This window comes from Trachypithecus francoisi, unplaced genomic scaffold (assembly GCF_009764315.1).
Source record: "Trachypithecus francoisi isolate TF-2019V2 unplaced genomic scaffold, Tfra_2.0 Lachesis_group9, whole genome shotgun sequence".
NCBI classification, from domain to species: domain Eukaryota; kingdom Metazoa; phylum Chordata; class Mammalia; order Primates; family Cercopithecidae; genus Trachypithecus; species Trachypithecus francoisi.
Window position 1 is genome coordinate 53921056 of NW_022681474.1, and position 15257 is coordinate 53936312.

General features: G+C 38.3%; 1 protein-coding gene and 1 pseudogene across 3 annotated transcripts in view; one reads left to right on the forward strand and one right to left on the reverse strand.

Moving 5' to 3' along the window:
- The window catches only part of WDFY4 (WDFY family member 4), a 302160-nt gene that overhangs the window by 60313 nt on the left and 226590 nt on the right, over positions 1-15257 (forward strand). The window lies entirely within an intron of this gene.
- On the reverse strand, positions 355-5821 carry LOC117082780 (annotated as a pseudogene).

The window sequence follows — 15257 nt, forward strand, 5'->3', positions numbered from 1 at the left end:
ATCTTTCTGTAATTCATAAGTTTTATTTTCATTTTCATTTAGTGTGAAATATTTTTCTTTTTTCCCTTATAAATTGTAGTTGACTCCTAAGTGTTTGAATTTTGAATTTCCATTGTTATAGTGTGTCTGGTCATCTTTGCTATTTACTTCTCACTCTATCAAGGTGACTGGATTCTTATCCTTCAAAATTAGTTGAGGTTGAGTTCATGGCCCTCAGTGTAGTCCCTTCTCATAAATATTCTACGTGTGCTTGGAAATAATGCATATTCTCAGAGTGTTAGATTTGATGTTCTATTTATGTCCCTTGGATCGAATTTGTTAATTGTTTCATTCAAATATCCTTTATCATTAATTTTAAAAGTCGGCTTGAAATATCAGTTTTTTGTTTTTGGAATAAACAGGCTTTATTGGGCTCATGGGTCTTGAGGGCCTCTCCACGTTCTTTTCGGCCTGTTTCTGCAGTCCCATGAGCTATTTCTTCTTCTGGTAGCGGGTCTCGGCCTTCTCTTTCTTCTTCTCCTCCAGCGTAGCTGTCACTGCCTGGTACTTCCAGCCAGCCTCTTGAGCCAGGCGCCCCACGTAGGCAAACTTTCTCGTGGGCTTCAGATGCACAGCCTTGCATGCAGCAGGAACCCCTATCTGGTTTTCCTGTTGTAGGGCGGTGGGATTCCATCGAACACCTCGGTGTCCAGGGCAGCCTGGCCTCGCTGGGTCTTGCGGGCAGCGGGCCCTGCACTGTTTGCTAGAAGAACCTGCTGGGGGCCAGGAAATAATGGGCCCTTCATCAGGGTTGGTGTTCATCCGCCTGCGGAAGAAGGCCGGCCACTTCAGCTTATTTCTGTAGAAACTGTCAGAAATGTTGACGCCCTCGCAGCTCACCACCACCTTCCAGCCCAGCAGTACCTGCTTCGCCACAACGGCCGCCAGGTGGCCCAGGAGGTGGCCTCGGCCTCCATCACCTGGACCTGCCCCTCCGCCACCTGCAGCAGCGGCCTGGGAAATGGAGTATAAGTTCTTGAGAACGATGCATTCAAAATCTCTCGTGATAAAGTGGATGTGTCAATTTCTGTTGAATTTTCCCTTACATATATTTGAGGTTATAAGAATCATACCTATTTAGAATTTTTATATTCTTATGGAGTCTAAATTTTTATCATTATATGGTGACCTTTTTATCCCTAGTAGTACATTTTGCCTTAATAATAATAGGACTATTATTATCAGGTTTCTTTTGGTTAGTTTGTGCCTGGGCTTTTTCTTCATCCTTTGGTTTTAACCTTTCTGTGTACTGTCCTTACATTTTTAGGTGTTTTTCTTGTAAACAACAAGGAACCATTTTTGTTGGTTTCACTTTGTTTTTCAATCTAGTGTGGTATTATTTGTCATTTAACTGGAGAATGTCATTTGTTCACACTTTCATAATTATTAATATATTTGGAATGATTTTTACTTAGCTTTTTACATTTATTCCACTTTTAAAAAACATTTTTGGTCTTATTTTTGAATTGTTTGATTTTTAAAAATTGTGTTTCCTACCTACTAGTATGAAATTTAAACTCTCTGTGATTAATTTTATAGTAGTTACCCTAGAGTGATTTAACAGGCATACTCATGTTTTTAGTTAAACAGTATCTTTATCTGTCCAATTAAGACATCAAGACCTTAAAACTCTTAAATATTTTTGCCCTTTTCTAACTTACACATTACTGTTAGCTAATATTTTAAATTTGTCTCCTGTTAGCAAATCCATCAGATATGACAGTTATTGTTGTTGTTTTATAAAATATTCTTTGGATTTACCTACATGCTTTCAATGTCTGTGCTCACTATTCTTTCTTGCATCTCTATTCTTCCATCTGGGATTCTTTTTTTATCTACTCTAGTACATCCATTAAACTTTCCTGTAGTGTGGGTCTATTTGTGATAAACTCCCTTGGATTTTATTTGTCTGAAAATACATTTTCTCCCTAATTGCTGAAAGATAGTTTTGCTGGGTATACATTTATTTGTTGACAGTTATTTTCTCACAGTAAATGGAAGGTCTCCCCAGCTATTGCCTTCCATTATTGCCCTTTAAAAATCGTTTTTATTTCTCTTCCTTTGAGGGTAATTTGTCATTTTTCTCTGGTGGCTTTTAAGATCACCATTCTCATTCTGTTGCTTTACTGTCATATATGTCAATGTACATTATCTTAAACATTCATTTTGCTTCATATTCATTGGGATTCCTGAATCCCAACTGATGTCTTTTATAAAATATGAATTTTTAAATTATGACCTCTTCTCCATCCCTTTTCCTATTATGCCTTTTTGGAACTAACACAATTAGATGTATGCTTTACTTTTTCATTCTATCCTCTATGTCTCTTAATCTTTCTTTTACATTTTCCATCTCTTTATCTCTCTGTGCTCTGTTCCATGCAGTTTCTTTTGATCTTTCTTAAACCCACTGAATCTCCTACTAGATGTGTCTAATCTGATATATAATCTAGCCATTTAGGTTTTCTTTTTAAAATTTCGATGACAGTATTTTATATTTCTAGATATACTGTTTGGTTCTTTTTCAAATTAACTTGATATCATAGCCCTTTTGCTTGTTCATATCTGTCTGTCATTTTTATTTCTTCAAACATAGGAATCATAATTATTTCTTCTTGTGTTTTTTGAGAGTCTGTTGTTTCTGTGACAATCTTGGAAGGTTCCTTGTGTGATGTCTAATTTTTCATTGTGAATCTTGCTCCAAGACTTTCCTTTACTTGGATTCCATGGAAACCATCCTCATTCTGACCATCCTGCCTTTCTGTAGATAGGGGAATGCCTCCATGGCGTCTTAGCTGCACTTTCCAAGCCAGGCCTTGACCAGATTCCCAGGTCCTGATTTTCTTGCTTGTCTTGGGAAGAATTCCGTCTCTGGGTTCCCAGTTCTGTATATTTCAGGGGCAATCCCTGAGGAGGCCTTTTTCTTGGGCACCCTGATAGCATACAAGTTAACTTAGGATCTTGGTATGGAAACTTGTTCGAGTTATTCTACCAACTCTCAGGGGCAGGGGAATATTTGTCAGTACCAAAGGACATTTAGTAAGTGATATCAGGTGAAAAAAAGCAATAGTAATTAGTTGAATGTCTCTGGAGGCTGAGCACTAAATATCTATTTATTTTTGTTTCCCTCCCAAACTTTGGAATTTTATCAATAAGGAAATAAAGGCTGAGAAAGGATAAAAAACATGGCCAAAGGTCACACATTTAGTAATTAATAAAGCTAGAATTTGAACCCAGGGCTACCTCCAAAGCCTGCATGCATTTGTCTGTGTGTGCCTGTATGTGTACACACGTGTGTGTGTTCTTCCTGTTTTTTTCCTGATACTCCCACAATAATAGTGATAGTTTTCCAAATGTCAGACACGACAGCCTGCAGTTTGAAGATCGGGTTCTAACCTATGGACTGCATCAGTCCTGATGTTTTAGAGGTGAGTCTAAATGTCATCCTGGTTTTGTAATGAGTAATTTTTATATTTATAAGAACCATATTTCATAAATAGAGCATTTTTTTCCTCCCTAAAAGAGATACATGGCCCTTGGCCTTCCTTAATGGTTAGAGAATAGGAAGTGAAACTCTACTCCCTCCAGGGAGTCTGCAGAGTAAAGGGCATGGCAGTGGGCTGGGAATCAAAGACAGGATGCTCATCTCCACCCCACCACACCTGTATGACCTTGGGCAGGTGGCTTTCCTTAGCCCTGCCTTCTGCAAAGTAGGTCCCCAGTCTCCAGGGAGGAGAGAAAGAGGCCATGGGCCTTGGAGTCAGGCCGGTTTGTTCTATGCCTTGGTGGCTGTGTTCTTTGGCCCTGCTACTTTATTTCTCTAATCTTCCATCTCCTGATTTGAAGGCAGACATAATAATAGTATCTACACTGAGGGATACTGTGAGGCAAGGATTGCAGATGGTAATGGTGGTAGTTAGAGTGATCACAGCTGCTTCCTAAGCATGTGTGTGCCGGACACCATGCTCAGCTTTTTACAATGGACTATTCTTCAATTCATTTAGTCTTTATGATAACTATAATTTAAGGAACATTTTTCATAACACAGAGGTGACATGTTATGTAATTCCCAAAATATATCTATGGTGTCCAAAATACATCATATGTCTCTGTGAAACGTACACCATATCAAACAAACACCCCCACACCAAACACACTATATACACATCACACACAGATATACGTACACCACATGTACACAAAACACACATACACCACACTAAACATACACCTTACACATACTGGCATATCATACACACCCACACACCACACCTACACACCACACAGCACCTAGCACGCACACATGAATACACACCACACATACCACCTGTATACACTACATACAGACACCACACGGCACACACAAATACCACACATACATACATACCACATATCCACACTACATACACACACCATAGAATGGAGTGCTTACCCCTCAGCAGCACATCATCCACAGTGCAGGTCTGGAGGTGAAAGTGGAGTGGAAGCAGGGTCAGACTGTGGTGCGCCTTGCATAAATCCTATATGAGACCATTTCACTTTTACCCTGTAGGTAATGTGGAGCTAGGGTGGTCTCTGTGCAGGGCTGTGGCATCGTGGGGTTATGGGTTGTGAGGACTGCTCTACAATTGGGTCTGTGTATAACTGAGAAAAGCCCCCTCCAAAGCAGGACATCTCTGCTCCTTCTTGCTTCTACCTTAGCACATGCCTTCTCCCAGGCCCTGCTAGTCCTCGTGGGTTGATGTTTATTCCTTATGTCAGCCGAAGGAGCAACCCTAGTCCCCTTTACCTTGAGCTTAAGTTGTGGCTATAACTTATAGCCCTAAGGAGGCGTCATTTCAACAGGAATGCGGTATGCTCCAGGCAATGGTTAAGGTTTCAGGGGGCACTCTGCAGGCCAGAGCCCTAAACACACTCCTCTGGCTCTGCTGCTGGGCGTCCTGCAGCTTCATCCTAATCTTTCCTTTTGAAACAATGTCCCCTGTGGGTATGAGTTGTATCTGTCACTTAAGTTTGTTAGAGGTAATTGTTGTGAGTTTGATGGTTGAGCCAGACCACTGAGGAAGGGTGGAGGACAGTGTAGTTCCTGAGCAGTTCGCATGAAGGCCACACTAGCCTTTGGAAGGCACAGTTGTGACCCTGTCATTCCCACTTGGAAGCCTCCAGTGCTTCCCCATGGTTCCCAGGAGGGAGTCAGACATTGGGAGTGTGGGGCGCACAGTCCCGGGAGTCCCACCTGCCCATGGTATCACTCACCTAGCACCTTGCAACCATGTTTCAGACTCAGATTTTATATATGCCCTTTACTCAACCTGGGATGCCTTTCCTGTCTTCACTCTGCCTGGACAGTTGCTGCTTATGCTTTTGTCTAGGCTTAGATGTCACTTCTTCCAAGAAGCCTCCCCCGGCTGCCCCATCCCATCCCGTGGGCCAAATCAGATCCCACTGCCTTATATCTCCTCAGCACCATCAGCATTGATCACAGTGCAAATCAATAATTAATTGTGTAACCTTCCTTGGTTTCTTTTTTCTTTGGTGCGTGTTTGCACACTTGAGCATATCTGAAACCAGGATATGCATTAAAATGGATGCCAAGGATATCAGCCACTTAAGTTGTCTCTTCCCCATCTGCTAATAAAGCCACTGTACATCTATCGATTTTTGGCTTCTTACCACTGTGGAAATAAGATGGTGTTCACATTTCTTTCTTCTGCTTCAGTGGTGAGGCCCATGTGAGCATGGACTGGGTCTGCAGCTCGTGGTCTGCATCAGGGACCCCCATGAACGGTCACTGAGTAGAATATGGGCATGAATGAATTGAGAAGATGGGTAGGAAAGGAGGAAAGGCAAGGAGGGTTGGCAAGACAGATAGTCTTGGGCTCTCGTGCCTGGTGTCCTGAAGAAACCTGATGTGCAGTGGTCCTGCAACTGCTTCAGATATGGCTGCTCCTGCCTGCTCCTCTTCTGGGTTCCCACTATTAGAGACATGAATGGAGCATTATGCTTGTATGGTGGGTGTCCTGGCAAGGGCAGCCCCAGAAATTGAGAGGGCATAGAGAAGTGCACCTAATGAGGTCTGGGGAGGAGGTCAGCGAGGTTTTCCTGGATGAGGAGACCACTGAGCGAAACATTTAAAGATGAGAGTTATCTGGTCTGAGATGGGTTGAGGAGGCATAAAGGTGAGATGCAAAATCAACTATCTCGAGTAAGGTTTGTTCCTTCCTTCTGTAGGCATTGCTTGGACTTCAAGCTGTAGTAGGGCTTTAAGCTATAGGGATGGATGGGCAGAGATGATGGCCGGAAAGGAGAGGAGCAAAGGAGCTGTCAGTCCCTCCTTCCAGCGATGGCAGTAGCTTGAACAGGAGAACATTTTGAGAACTATTTAGGACATAACTTTGCCTGGCCTTGGTAACGGATTTGATGAGAGTGTGAGAGAGACTGGTTGGTGCCAGCCCCTGAGAGAGAAGCCCTGGAGGTTTGGAAGAGGATGGTGGCTGTCTGGAGTAATCAGCATGGACTGTGCAAATGAGACCACTTTGCTTTTAGTTTTCTAATGCATCCCTCAAGTATCCACAGGCTTTAGTAACAGGAGATAGGTATTAATCTTGCCCCCTGAAGTTTGATAGAGTCCATATAGGGGACAGTCTGTCTGACTTCCATATCTAGGCAGGACAAATACCAGGATTGGAGCAGTCATCCTCTCTGACGTGCAACTGCTGTGGGTGGCAGGATTTTATAGCCAAGCTCAGGGGCTGTGTAACATGATGAGGCTTCACTGGTTCACATCCTGCAAAGGCCTCTAGGCTTCTTCAAATGAGATGCAAAATTTGGCCAAGCATGCCTCACGCATCCACTGGCTCCCAAAGATACAGGTGCTTTGGGACTCGTACTTTTGATTACAACTTTCTGTTGTACCCACAGGTCCCTTGCGAGATACAAGCCATCTGGGAACACCAGGTCAGGTGGGGGATCAGTGTCTGCCATCCTTGGGATCCAGAACCTTGTCTCCATTCCTGCTCTGTCAATCCCTACCATACAGCAATGCTTCTCATAGTGTGGCCTGTAGACCACCTGCATCAGAATCCGTTGTAGAGTTGCACAAAAATACAGTTGTGTAAACTAGATTTCCTGAATCACAAATCCCTGGGGTTGAAATTTATGGTTCTGTTTTTAAAAAGGTCCTCTTGTTATGTGTAAGCACATTAAAGTTTGAGAACTGCTCCAGGTGCTAGACATCTTTTTCTTGAAAAAATAGTAAAAAAAAAATCTTAGCTTTTTTCACCGAGGTGAGATTCACAGAACATAAAATTAATAATCTTAAAGCAAACAATTCCATAGAATTTAATGGATTCACAGTGTCGTGCAAAGAACACCTCTGTCTAATTCAAAACATTTTTATCACCCCAAAAGGAAAAGCTATACTCATTCTCATTCTTTTCCCCAATCCCTGGTCTACTACCAATCTGCTTTGGGGATTAACCTATTCTGGATAAATCATGTATAAATGGAATCATATAATTGGTTTCCTTTGATGTTTGACTTCTTTCAGGTAGCTTAATATTTTTGAGGTCAACTTACATTGTAACGTATATCAGTACTTCTTTCCTTTTTGCGGTAAAATGATATTCCATCATATGGGTACACACCACAATTTGTTTATCCATTCATTTGTTGATGAACATTTGGGTTATTTCCTTTGGTTCTTGTAAATAGTGCTGCTATGAACATTTATGTTCATGTATTTATTTGAGTACTTGTTTTGAATTCTTCAGATTATATGCCTAGGAGTAGAATTGCAGCTCATTTCAATAGAATTGTAGGAACTGTCAAACTGCCTGTTTTCACAGCAGCTGAACCAATTTTACATACCAAACAGCAACATAAGAGGATTTCAATTTCTCCACAGGCTTGCCAATATTTATTTTCCTTTTTTAAAATTTTTTTTAGATATTCTAATGGATATGGAGTGTTATCTCATTGTGATTTTGATTTTCATTTCTCTAATGGCTAATAATGTTGATTGATTTTATGTGCTTGTTGGCCTTTTGTACATCTTTTTTGGGGAAATGTCTATTCAAGGGCTTGGCCCATTTTTTAATTGGGTTGTTTCTCTTTTTGTTGCTAAGTTGTATGAATTCTGTATATATTGTGGGTACTAGACTTTTATAAGAAATATGATTTGCAAATATTTTCTCTCGTTCCATAGGTTCTCCTTTCATTTTCTTAATAATGTCCTTTGATGCCCCAAAATTTTCAGTTTTGATGAAGTCCAATTTATCCATTTTTTCTTCTGTTACTTGTGCTTTTGGCATTATATGTAAAAATCCGTTGCCAAATCCAAGGTTATAAAAATTTACCACTGTGTTTTCTGCTAAAAATTTTGTTTTGGCTCTTATGTTTAGATCATTAATTCATTTTGAGTTAATTTTTATATATGACAAGGGGTCAGGGTTCAGCTTCACTCTTTTGCTTATAACTGTTCAGTTGCTCTGGTACCACTAGTTGAAGAGTCCCTTCTTAAATTGTCCTTGTACCCTTGTTGAAAATCAAGGGGCCATAGATACATGAGTTTATTTGTGGATTCTCCATCCTATTTCATTGGTCTCTATATTTATCCTTATATCAGTTCCACTCTGTTTTGATTATGTAGCTTTGTAGTAGGTTTTGAACTCTGGAAATGTGAGTTCTCCAACTTTATCTTTTAAAATACTGTTTTGGCTTCTTAGGGTTTCCTACAATTCCACATGAATTTGAAGGTCAGCTGTCACCATCTGGCATGCTGCTAGCTGTGGGCTTTTCATAAATGCCCTTTGTCATGCTGAGGAAGTTACTATCTATTTCTAGTTTTTGGAGTGTTTTTATCATGAAAGAGTGTGGGATTTTGTGAAATGCTCTTTATGAGTCAAATCAGATGATCATCTGTTTTTTTGCCTTTGTCTATTAATGTGGTATATTTTGTTGATTGGTTTTCTTGTGTTGAACCACTCTTGCATTTCTAGTATAAATCATACTTGGTCATGGCATATAATCCTTTTAATATGCTGTTGACTTTAGTTTGCTAACATTTTGCTTAGGATTTTGCATGTATGTTCATAAGGGACATTGATCCCTTGGATATTGGTAGTTTTTTTTTTTTTTTTCTGTATTGTCTTTGTGTGGCTTCAGTATCAGAGTAAAAATACAGGCTTCCTTGCTGTTCCTGGAATATGCCAGATGTACTCCTACTTCAGGGCTTTTGCAATGGCTCTTCCCTTTGCTTAAAATGCTTTTCCCATGGATGTCTGCATCCCCTCTTTCAGTTTTGCCCTTCTTAAAGAGGCCAAACCTGCCACTCAAATTAAAATTGCAGATTACTCTCCTTCTCCATACAAGCACTCTCAATTCTTCTTTCTTGGCTCGTTTTTTTCTCAATAGCACTTATCATTTCCTATTCATTATGATATTGTTATATATTAATACATTATATATATCCTTATTAATTTTAATTTACTTATTTATTATGTTTATCTTTGTGTCTACGCTCTTCCCCTCACACCCAGGTCATGGATTTTAGTTTGTTTAGTTTACAGATATATCCAGAGTGCCTGAATAGTGCCTGGAAAATAATAAAAGGTCAATAAGTATTTGCTCAGTTGATTTGAAGAAATTACCCCCAAGCACAAGAAACACTCCTGAGTGCCTTAGCTGCTCTGAGGACTAAAAACAATCTCACTTTGCATCTGAAAGCAGCAAGATGGGCAAGGTGTTGGAAAATCGGGTGCTGGTAATTTGGGATTAGCCTGTAGTTTATTATTATTATTTCAATTCACATAAAGTAAAAGTTTCTTTTTTTGGCCTACAGTTCTATGGGTTTTAATTCATGTGTAGAGTCACACGACTACCACAATAAAGAAACAGAACAGTCCCTTCACCTCGAATAGTTCCCAGCTATTGCCCCACATAGTAAAACCTTTTCTCCACCCCATCCCTGCAACCACAGATCTTTCTCTGTAGTTTGTCTTTCCAGAATACCATATACATGGAAGCATACATGTGTGATCTTTTGAGTCTGGCTTCTTTCACTCAGCATAAGACCTTTGAGATTCACTCATTTTGTGTGTATCAGTAGTTCATACATTTCTGTTGCTGAGTAGTTTTCCACTGTAGGGACGCAAATGTTTTCTCTCAGCCTATAGCTTATATATTCATCTTTAAACAGGGTCTTTCTCAGATTAAAGGTTTTAAATTTTGATGAAGTCCAAATCGTCATTTGTCTCTACTTTTATGGATTACGCTTTTATGTCGTATCTAAGATCTCTTTGCCTAACTGATGATGGTCATGAAGATTTTCTCCTATATTTTCTTCTAAAAGTTTTACAAGTCTATAATCCATTTTGAGCTACTTTTTGTACAATGTGTGAAGTTTAGGTTGTGATTCATTTTTTGTTTGTTTGTTTTGGCTTATGGATGTCCAATTCTTCCAATGCCGTTAGTTGAAAATATTATCTTTTTTCCATTGAATTGTCTTTATAACTTGGTAAAAACTGCTTAGCCATATTTGCATAGGTCTTTGGACACTATTTGATTTCATTGACTTATGTGTCTAGCTTTTCACCAATACTGTCTTGATTACTGTGTCTTTGTAAGATATGAAATGGGAGCTCTCCAAAGTTATTCTTCCTTCTCAAATTTGCTGTGGTGATTTCAGTTCCATACATTTGGCTGTCCTGATAGAACCTCATTATTTTATATGTAACTAGGTATTATTTGCTGATTGTTGAGGATTTTTGCACCTATGTTCATTAGGAATACTGACTTTTATATGTTGACTATTATTCTGAGACTTTGTTAAATTTAATTATTAGTTCTAGAAGTTTTCTTTTTTTAATGGATTCCTTGGGATTTTCTATGAAGACAATCTCATCGTCTGTGACTAGTGCCAGTTTTTGATACTCCTTTCCAATCCATATGTTCCATCCAATAGAAATGGAGTATTACATCCAATAGAAATGGAGACATCCTTGCCTTGTTCTTAATATTAGGGAGAAATTCTTCAGTCTTTGCTATTGAATATAACATCGGCTATGGGATTTTTGTAGTTGCCCATTATTAGGTTGTAAACAATCCCTTTGAATTTACTGAGTTGTGTTTTTTGTTTGTTTGTTTGTTTTTTGTCATGAGCAGATTTTGAATCTTTCAAATGCTTTTTATACTAAATGATACTGTCATGTGATTTTATTAATATGGATCATGTTGACTGATTTTTGAATATTGAACTTGCCTTGCATTTATGGGTAGTCCTATTGGCCATAGTATCCTCGTTGTTTTATATATATTTAGGTATTGCTGATTGTTGAGAATTTTTGCACCTATGTTCATTAGGGATACTGACATGTAGTTTTTTTATACTGTGTTTTTCTGTTTTCAATATCAGGGTAATTCTGGCTTTATAAAATGAATTGGGAAGTGTTTCCTTCTCTTGTGGTTTTGAAAGAAGTTGTGTAGAACTGGTGTTATTTCTCTTAAATGTATGGTAGAATTTGCTGGTGAAAACACCAAGCCTCAAGTTTTCTTTGTGGGAAGGTTTTTAGCTACATATTCAGTTTTTATAATAGCTATAAATGATTTAGGTAACTTATTTCTTCTTGTTCAGTTTGGTAATTCGTGGCTTTGAAGAAAACTATTTGAAGGTAGTTTGTGACTTTGAAGGAACAATTACAGAGAGGAGAGTGTTGAAGTCTCCAACTAAAATTGTGAATTTGGCCATTTAATCAAAGTTGTCAAATGTATGTGTACAGAGTTATTTGCAGTATTTTCTTATTATCCTTTTAATGTCTGTGGGGTCTGTAGCAGCATTTTCTCTTTCATTCCTGATATTGATTATCTGTGTCTTCTTCCATTGTTTTCTTTGTTAGTGTAGCTAGTGACTTTTCAATTTTTAAAATGTTTTCAAAGAACTGGATTTTTACTTGTTATTTGTGCTATTATTTTTGGTTTTTAATTTAATTGATTTTTATTTATTATTGCATTTCTTCTGCTTGCTTTGGGCTTATTTTTCTCTTTTTAAAAATAGTATATTAGTGTGGAAGCTTAGATTGTTGATATGAGACCTTTTTTCTTTTGTATTGTAAGCATTTAATCCTATAAATGTCCCTCTAAGCACTGCTATGGGAGCATTCTACACATTTTTCTATGTATTTTTTAAAATTTAAGACATTTTTAAAAATTTTTCTTGAAACTTTCTCTTTGACCCATAAGTTATTTTAATTCCCAAGTACTTGGCGAATTTAAAGTTATCTTTCTATTATTTTCTTTAAGTTAATTCTGTATGGCCAGAGAACATACTTTGTATGACTTTACATGTTTGAAATGTTTTAAAGTTTGTTTCATGATCCAAGTTTGTTGTATAGCCTATTTTGACAAATGTTCTTTGGGAAATACTTGAGAAGAATATATATTCTGTAGTTGTTGGGAGGAATCTGTTATAAATGCCAATTACACCCGTTGGTTGATGGTGCTGTTCAGTTCTATACGTTTGACGATTTTCTGTCTGCTTTATTAATTACTGAGAGAAGAGTGTTGAGCTCTCTAACTATAATTGTGGATTTGGCCATTTGTCCTTTCAGATCTATGAGATTTTCTTTATGAACTGTGATGCTCTGTTGTAAAGTACAAACACATTATGAATCATTATGTCTCTTTTAATCATCATATCATATAATCTGTTTATTCCGAGTCATTTCCTTGCTCTAAAGTCTATTTTCCCTGATATTAATAGAGTCACACCAGCTTTCTTTTGATTACTGTTAGCATGGTATACATTTTTCTATCCTGTTACTTTTAACCTATCTACATCACAATATTTAATGATGGCATATAGCTTTGTTTTTATTTCCATTCTGACAATATGTATCTATCAATTTTTAATGTGTTTGAATTATTGATGTGCTTGAATTTAGGTTCAGGATTTTATTGTTTGTTTTCTCTTCTTTTACTCTTTTTTTTTCCCTCCACTTCTCTTTGCTTGCCTTTTTGTGGACAATTTGAATATATTTTAGTATTCAATTTGAATTTATCTACTGAATTTTTTGACTCTCCTTTTTTGTCTAGTTTTTTTGTTTTTTAGTGCTTTCAATAGGGACTGCAGTATACTTACTTAACTTTTAACAGTCTACTTAGAATTAACATTTTACTACTTCAAATGGATTATAGAAAGCTTACCTCTATGCAGTTCCCTCTATCCTTCCCTATTTTTGTTGCGGTTGTCTTATGTATTACATCTAATACGATGTCACTTTCAAGCATCATACCTACATTTAAGAACTTAAGAGGAGAACAATAATAGTGTATTATATTTATCCAAATATTTACCATTTCTGTTGCTCTTTCTTCATCCCTGAAGTTTCCTTTCATTATTTTGTTATTATTTTCCTACCATCTGAAGAAATTTTTAAAGTATTATTCTTAGAACAAGTCTGATGGCAAGAATCTGTCTTCCTTCCTCTGGGAATGCATTTACTTTGCCTTCATTCTGGAAGCATGTGGATATGGAATTCTGTGTGTATTTTTGTAGCACTTTAAAAATGTTGTTTCCCTGACTTATGCTTTCTTATGAGAAAATCTACAGTCATTCGAATTGTCATTCCCCTAAATGTAATGTGTTGTTTTTCTCTGGCTGCTTTCAAGATTTTTAAAATTTTCTTTCGTGTCCGGCAGTTTGATTATGCTGTGTCTGGGCATAATTTTTTTGTTTATTTTATTTGGGTTTTACTAAGCTTCTGGAATCTTTAAGGTTATGTATTTCACCAGCTTTGAAGAAAGAATCACTAAAAACTTCTCAAACATTTTTTCTTTCATACCATACTCTTTCTCTTCTCCTTGGAGGATTCTAATGACAGAAATGTTAGATCCTTTGTTACACATGACCTTGAGTCTGTCTTTATTTTTAGTAATCTTTTTCGTTTTTGTTGTTCAGATTAGGCAACTTGTGTTGCTCCATCTTCATATTCATGGACTCTCATCTCATTCTCCTACTATTCTCAGTCAGTGAGTTTAAACAAATTTCAGTTTTTGCTTTTATTTGATTCTTTTTTATTGCTTCCATTTCTTTACTGAAACTTTCTATTTTTCACTTGCTTGAAAAATGTTCACTCTTACTTCTTGGAACTGGGTTAATAACTGCTTTAAGGGTTTCGTCTGATAGTTCCAACGTCTGTGACATCTCAGCCTTGGCATCTGTTGGTTGTCTTTTTCCACATGAGGTGTTGAGACTTCCCTGGTTCATTCTATGTTGAGCAATTTCAGGTTGTATTCTGGACATTTTGAATCTTATCTTATGAACTCTGGTCCTTGTTGTCATCTTATAGAGAATGTTAATGAATATATATATGTTTTTTAAGGCAGGGAACTAGCCCACTTAGGTTCAGGTTGCAAGTTTCTGCCCACCTTCCCTGGACTCTCTGGTTCCAGTATCAGTTCAGTTTTCAAAGACTTTGCAGGGAGATTTGATGTGCCCTCACTTGCCTCATGCAGTAGCTGGTTGTGTGTGGTGTTTTACCTCCTAGTTAGGGACAGATGCACATGCACAGTCAGAACTGAGCCCAGAGGTTAATACACAACTTTGTGGTTACACTTTCCTCAGTTTCCTCTTCTTCATCCTCTTCTTAACACTTGCTGGTTCTTAAGGGGTCCCTTCCTGCTCTGTCTAGAAAGTTGGGGCTTTCGTTTCTCTGTTCTTCCCTGTGTCACTAGTATCTGTCTCTGGGGCCACATAGTGAGGGGAGAATGGGGGAAAACAGCTATGAGGATTTTACCTACACTCTTAGGACGACAGTTCCTCTGGTTGGACAGAAAGTTTCTCCTCACTGAGAGTTTTAGAGCCTGCCTGGCTGCTGCTGCTGTTGCTGCTGCTGAGGGAATTGCCAGAAAGATGAGTTGGGAAAGAATGGGGAAACCAAACAAAGAAAATCCCAGGGGATTTCCTTCATGCTCAATGACCTGTAGAACTTCCTTTCCTGCTCCTCAGACCAGAAACAGAGGACTTCTGCTGGAGCTCTTTCCATCATGTCTACACCTTGTGCACAGTTGCAAGTTTTAGGCTACCTGTGAGTTCACACCAGGGGATGCTGCAGAAGGGAAGGCCAGGAAACTCATTGCCACTTCATGGTGCTTGAGTTTGGTTTCCTTTTCTGCTACCATTTACTTCCTAGAGTCCTCCAAGAGCTGCTCCATGAATTCTA